The sequence below is a fragment of the Mustelus asterias genome, chromosome 3 (genome assembly GCF_964213995.1).
Source record: "Mustelus asterias chromosome 3, sMusAst1.hap1.1, whole genome shotgun sequence".
Classification (NCBI taxonomy): Eukaryota; Metazoa; Chordata; class Chondrichthyes; order Carcharhiniformes; family Triakidae; genus Mustelus; species Mustelus asterias.
This window is the reverse complement of record NC_135803.1, coordinates 14673328-14680456: the sequence shown is the minus strand read 5'-3', so window position 1 is coordinate 14680456 and position 7129 is coordinate 14673328. Positions and strand designations below refer to the sequence as shown.

Sequence of the window (7129 nt, the reverse complement as noted above, 5' to 3'; positions counted from 1 at the left end):
ATAAATTTCTATGAGATCCTCTCTCAATCTTCTAAACTCCAGTGAATATAATCCTAACCAACTTAATCTCTCCTCATATGTCAGACCTGCAACCCCAGGAATCAGCCTGGTAAACCTTCGCTAAACTCTATAACGAGGACATCCCTCCTCAGATAAGGACACCAAAACTGCACACAATACTCCAGGTGTGGCCTCACCAATGCCCAATACAATTGCAGTAAAACATTCCTATTCCTATACACAAATCCCCTCGCTATGAAGGCCAACAGACCATTTGCCTTCTTTACTGCCTGCTGTACCTGCACGCTTACTTTCAGTAACTGATGCACAAAGTGTCACTGAGTATATACCTCTCTCAATTTACACCCACACAAATAATAATCTGCCTTCCTATTTTTGCTACCGAAGTGGATAATCTCACATTTATCCACGTCATACTGCATCTGCCCACATACGCCCACACACTCAGCCTGTCGTGAAGAAGTAAATCACTTCTGAGCACTGCCGTGTATGATTTAAATGATTGTGTTACGGGCGGCATGGCGGCCCAGTGGTTAGCACAGCTGCCTCACAGCGCCAGGGAACCAGGTTCGATTCCCGGCTTGGGTCACTGTCTGTGTCCGTGTCTGCATGGGTTTCCTCCGGGTGCTCCGGTTTCCTCCCACAGTTCAAGGATATGTGGTTAGGTGGATTGGCCATGCTAAATTGCCCCTTAGTGTCAGGGGGACTAGCTAGGGTAAATGCATGGGGTTATGGGGACAGGGCATGGGTGGGATTGTGGTCAGACTCGATGGGTCGAATGGCCTCCTTCTACACTGTAGGATTCTATGATTCTATGAAATACTGATAGATTTAAGTAAGACGTATTTGTAAATTGTGGCTATTAGGAATAAGCTATAGCTTTAAGTTTAGCTGTAAGTTTAAGTTCCATTTATATTTCTGTAGTTGTGTAAAACCTCCGGGAACTGAGGTTTGGGTTCACTTTGAAAGGTTGCCTGCAAGTTTTGGGGGGCGGGGGGGGGGGGGCGTGGGGGGGATTGTTTGTATACCTAAATTTTACTGAGGTTTTATGCCCTTTGAAATGGGGGGCTGTGTTATCAAAGTGCCAGTGGGTTAGGGAAGTTAGAAAAAACACGTGTATAAAAAACGACTGTTGCCTAGCAACAGGAGGCCCACAAATACAGGGGGAAACTTGAAAGCAGGTGCCAGGAGGAGCTGGGCAGGAGAGGGAATTGCAGAAAGATTTCCCAAAAGATTCCAGAAACCAGGGAATGGGACAAGAAAGAAAGGTTGAGGAAGTAACTAAAGTTAAGGAACAAGAACAGGAATCAAAACAAGGGGTTCGATTCGGTGAAGTTAAATTAAGGAGCTGAGGAAAAGGCTCCAAATTAAAGAGGGAAGGCTGAGGGGGACAGAATCAAGGCAAAGTAGGCTTGCAAGAAGCCAGACAATCAGAGGAGATGCCGGAGATTGGTGACTCCTTCCCGTGGGCATGTGAAACGATGGATTCTGTTGGCACGGCTGAGAGTGTGTGTGAAAGGCTAAACTTGAATGCATGTGGCAGTCCAGAGGAGAGGAACATCAGAAGGAGAGGCTGCATCCTTGGAAGTGGACGCTTGTTGAAGATGTTCAAGAGGGAGTGTAGTTTGGGAGGCAATTGAAGGTGAGTTCTTCGAGCGTGGAGATTTGAAACCCTTGTGTGAAAGACAGTGGCCAGAATTTTACCGGCATGCCCGCCCGAGGCTCGTAAGATCGAGTCTTGGGTGGGCACGCTGGTAAAATCAGGGCCAATGTTTCTGGGAGACGAGTTGGCTCACTTTGTGACGAGCCTCTGGGGGAAGTTGATCTATCGACGCTGCCTTGGACGGCATCTGCCACTTGGTTTCAGAGTGTTGTGTGTCCAACCACAGGGTCACCTATTGGTTTATATGGACTGTTCTAACTGTGAGCATTACAGTATAAGATAGACTTTTTAAAAATTTTATTTATTATTATCACATGTATTAGTATACAGCGAAAAGTATTGTTTCTTGCGCGCTCTATAGACAAAACATACCGTACATAGAGAAAGAAAGGAGAGAGTGCAGAATGTAGTGAATAGTCCATTGTTCGAGAGTTTCTAAGAGTTAAAATAGAGTTTTAGAAGCATAGAACAAGAGTAAAAGATAGAATTAGATGGTACGCTGGGCACAGTTTGCAAGAAGTTGTCACGTTCCGGCATCATCTTGATCTGTAACTCATGTTACCCTTACAAATCTGTATTGGTCTATAAAGGGATCGTTGGTGTAAAGGTGTAGTGTCGTATAGTTAATCCTTTGCTGAAAAATGTTGGTTATTTTGTTAAAATTTCATCAACAGACTCCTGTGACTCTGCTCAGTGGCCACCCTCCACATTTCTCCAGGGATCCCAGTTCAATTCCGGCCTTGGTTGACCGTGTGAAGTCTGCACATTCTCCCCGTGTCTGCGTGGGTTTCCTCCGGGTGCTCCGGTTTCCTTCCACAGTCCAAAGGTGTGGAGGCTAGGGTCATCCAGACTCGAAATGTTGGCTCTATTCTCTCTTCACAGATGCTGTCAGACCTGCTAAGATCTTCCAGCATTTTCTGTTTTTGTTTCAGATTCCAGCATCCGCAGTATTTTGCTTTTATCTTAGTGAAAAGCATGGAGAGTTTAACGAGGAGTTAGATATGCACATGAGGGAGATTGGAATAGAAAGATATGTTAATGGGCACTAAAGTGGCACAGTGGTTAGCACTGCTGCCCCACAGCACCAGGGATCCAAGTTCAATTCCCGATTTGGGTCACTGTCTGTGCAGAGTCTGCACGCTCTCCCCATGTCTGTGTGGGTTTCCTTCAGGTGCTCCAGTTTCCTCCCACAGTCCAAAAGACTTGCTGGTTAGGTGCATTGGCCATGCTAAATTCTCCCTCAGTATACCCGAACAGGCGCCGGGGTGTGGTAACTAGGGGATTTACACAGTAACTTCATTGCGGTGCTAATGTAAGCCTACGTATGACACTAATAAATAAATTTTAAAACTTTAATGGGATTGGAACATAGACATTGACTTATTGGGCAGATTGGCCATGTGTTGCAAATGCTATGCTACTATGCAATTGAAGAAGATTCTAGAACTTGCTCACTTTAGCATCTTGTGGTTTCTCTAAAAATTCCAGGGTATCAATCGACTGGAAGGCTGTTCTACACGTTGACCACCGTTCTTGGTGTGAAGAAAGATTTCCAGCATCACAGTGAAGGACATTTTTTACACAGATCATCTCCCCAGTGTATCGAGATCAGTCCAGAGTCTGTTCATTTCATCCGAAACACTAACTCACATGCCCACACTTTGATGTCATCAGCAAACCTCAGAATTGTTTTCCGCACCCCCCCCCCCCCCCCGCAACCCCTCCCCTCCCCCCGCCCACCCCGCTGCCTTCATCCAAATCATTGATAAAAATGATGAGGAGCAACTACTTATGCATGGATCCATGAGGGACTCCTTTAATGTCTGGACTCTCACACAGAGAAACAACGCACCTTGGGCTGGGTTTGTGATGGGGATAAGGGTGAGGCTATCATAGAATTCCTACAGTGCAGAAGGAGGCCATTTGGCCCATCCAGCCTGCACTGACAACAATCCCACCCAGGCCTTATCCCCGTAACCCCACGTATTTACCCTGCTAATCCCCCTGACACTAAGGGACAATTTAGCATGGTCAATCAACCTAACCCGTATAGCTTTGTGAGGAAACCAGAGCACCCGGAGGAAACCCAGGCAGACACAGGGAGAAAGTGCAAACTCCATACAGACAGTGACCCGAGGCCGGAATTGAACCTGGGTCCCTGGCGCTGTGAGACAGCAGTGCTAACCACAGTGCCACTATATCAGTGATCACTGTTATTACGGAGTAAATTGGGTGGAAATTTCTGGCGCGCAGTTAAACATGGAACTCTGGAAGGTGCAGTCGTGAGTTCCCTACTTTTCTCCAACACGCTCGCAGAGAGACCAATGAAACACATGGAGGGTGCGAAGTTGATCGTATTAACCTACTAGATTTTTAAAAAAAAATACTTTTCCAATTCATTCAAATCAAATCCAATTCAGAGTCTCAACAAGTTGAGACATTTCAGATCCAAGCTGACAAGACAGGGCAAGCGACCAAACCACCCTGTCCTGGGCTCGATCTACATGAGCCAAGCTGATTGGAGAAGGGGGAGGTTCCTCCTCCAAGACTTGGGCTCATTTGCATCTTAGCCAAAAGGCCGAGATGCCGCTTTTAAAAATTGCTTCATATGAAACATATGAAGCTTCAATGTAACCCAATGACCTCAACCAAGTGCAGCATCCTCTCCATACTACACTTGATCTTAGCCAAAAGGCCGAGAAGCGATAACCTACTAGATTTTTAAAAAAAATACTTTTCCAATTCAATCAAATCAAATCCAATTCAGAGTCTCAACAAGTTGAGACATTTCCGATCCAGGCTGACAAGGCAGGGCGGGCGACTAAACCACCCTGTCCTGGGCCTGATCTACATGAGTCAAGCTGATTGGAGAAGGGGGAGGATCCTCCTCCAAGACTTGAGCTCATTTGCATCTTAGCCAAAAGGCCGAGATGCCGCTTTTAAAAATTGCTTCATATGAAACATATGAAGCCTCAGCGTAACCTAATGACCTCAACCAAGTGCAGATCCGATACTACACTTGATCTTAGCCAAAAGGCCAAGAAGCGATAACCTACTAGATACCCACTAAACTGATCAAGTAAGTTCTGGTGCACTCAAGTGTAAGCGAATTTTTAAAACCCTTAATAAGTCTTAAGTACCCCTCACTGAGTCACTGGAGGAAGCCAAAGCATTTTATTGTAACGGTTGAAGGGGCAATCCCAGAGGAAAAAAGCAGCAAACCGGACTGAACTGCATGGAGTGCCGTAGAGATGAATGCTGGTGCCTTGCAGTCAATGTGTGTCCCTTTATATGTTTCACTGAATGCTAAATCTAATTGATGCTCAGGAGCTCTGCAATGCCACCCTCTGGTTCCAGATCTATTCAGTCATTTTTCTCAAAGAAAATGGGAGATAGCTCACGGAAACGTTTGACCTATTGTGTTTCCATGATTAAAGATGCAATTAGTGCATTTTAAAAGAGCTACTTAAAGCGTGTATAAATCAATCCTCTGCCTGCCTGCAATTCACTCTCTACTTAACAAGGTATAAGCTTGTAACCTGGAGACTGTCTGTTTATGGCACAATGCAAAATAAAATTGTGATGGCAATTCTTCAATGTTGCCACTTTGTTATTGCTTTCTCAAACAGATTAGGGATTGGCTAGCTCAGTTGGCCGGTTTATGATGCAGAGCGACACCAACAGCACAGGTTCAATTCCCATACCCAGCTGACGTTATCCATGAAGGCCCCACCTTCTCAACCATTAAGGAAGTTTTATTTATTATTGTCACAAGTAATCTTACATTAACACTACAATGAAGTTACCGTGAAAATCCCCTAGTTGCCACACTCCGGCGCCAGTTCGGGTACACTGAGGGAGAATTTAGCATGGCCAATGCACCTTTTGGACTGTGGGAGGAAACCGGAGCACCCGGAGGAAACCCACACAGACACGGGGAGAACGTGCAGACTCTCCACAGACAGTGACCCAAGCTGGGAATCGAACCCGGGTCCCTGGCACTGTGAGGCAGCAATGCTAACCACTGTGCCACCATGCCGCCTGACCTTACCCCTCACCTGAGATGTGGTGATCCTCAGGTTAAATCACCACCAGCCAGCTCTCCCCATCGAAGTGGAGAGCAGCCTACGGGATTTTGACAACTTTCACTTTTCATACTTCCTTCTTATGGCAAAATGATTTCTGAAATTAACTTTGTGCGGCTGAATAAGATGCAGCACATTTGAACAAGGAGTTTCATAATAGCATGGCTGGTTAACATAATAGCATGGCTGTTGTATTTGAGACGGCACGGTAGCACAGTGGTTAGCACTGCTGCTTCACAGCTCCAGGGGATCTGGGTTCGATTCCCGGCTCAGGTCACTGTCTGTGTGGAGTTTGCACATTCTCCTCGTGTCTGCATGGGTTTCCTCCGGGTGCTCCGGTTTCCTCCCACAGTCCAAAGATGTGCGGGTTAGGTTGATTGGCCATGATAAAATTGCCCCTTAGTTTCCTGAGATGCGTAGGTTAGAGGGATTAGTGGATAAAATCTGTAGGGATATGGGGGTAGGGCCTGGGTGGGATTGTGGTTGGAGCAGACCCGATGGGCTGAATGGCCTCTTTCTGCACTGTTGGGTTCTATGGATCTTTCTATGGAAATAAACTGGGGCTGTTGTTTCAGTAGCAAATAACTCCAGCATACTATAGAACAGGTTCCACAACTACTGCTCCAACCCTTGTGAGTTCAACGAGTTTACCAATGATAGGTGATCCAAAATGGACCATAACGGCATCAAGTTACATACAAACATCAGAGATAGGAGCAGGAATGGGCCATTCAGCCCCTCAAGCCTGCTTCACCATTCAAATAGATCATGGCGATCTACCTCAGTGCAAATATCCCGCACTATCCCCATATCTCTTCATAGAAACATAGAAGATAGGAGCAGGAGGAGGCCATTTGGCGCTTCGAGCCTGCTCCGCCATTCATCACGATCATGGCTGATTGTCCAACTCAATAGCCTAATCCTGCTTTCTCCCCATAATCTTTGATCCCATTCCTCCCAAGTGCTATATCTAGCTGCCTCTAGAATACATTCAATATCTTTATATCTTTAATAACTAGAAATCTGTCTGCTGTATAAAACCTTGGTTAGGCCGCATTTGGAGTACTGTGTGCAGTTTAGTGGCCCTTTGGTGCAGACGTGGAAGCTTTGGAGAGAACGCAAAGAAGGTTCACCAGGATGTTGCCTAGTCTCGAGGGTGTTGGCTATGAGGAGAGGTTGAATAAACTAGGATTGTTTTCACTGGAAAGATGGAGGCTGAGGGGAGACCTGATAGAGGTCCACAAAATTATGAGAGGCACAGACAGGGTGGATAGTCAGAGGCTTTTTCCCAGGGTGGAAGTGTCAATTACAAAGGGGGCACAGGTTCAAGGTGAGAGGAGGAAAGTTGAAGGGAGATGTG

The 7129-nt window shown here is 46.1% G+C and overlaps 2 pseudogenes; both read right to left on the bottom strand.

The window, feature by feature from the left end:
* Positions 1-4181: 4181 nt before the first annotated feature.
* LOC144491918 (U2 spliceosomal RNA) lies at positions 4182-4391 on the bottom strand (annotated as a pseudogene).
* A 212-nt stretch (positions 4392-4603) lies between these two features.
* Positions 4604-4733, bottom strand: LOC144491995 (U2 spliceosomal RNA; annotated as a pseudogene).
* Positions 4734-7129: the final 2396 nt, after the last annotated feature.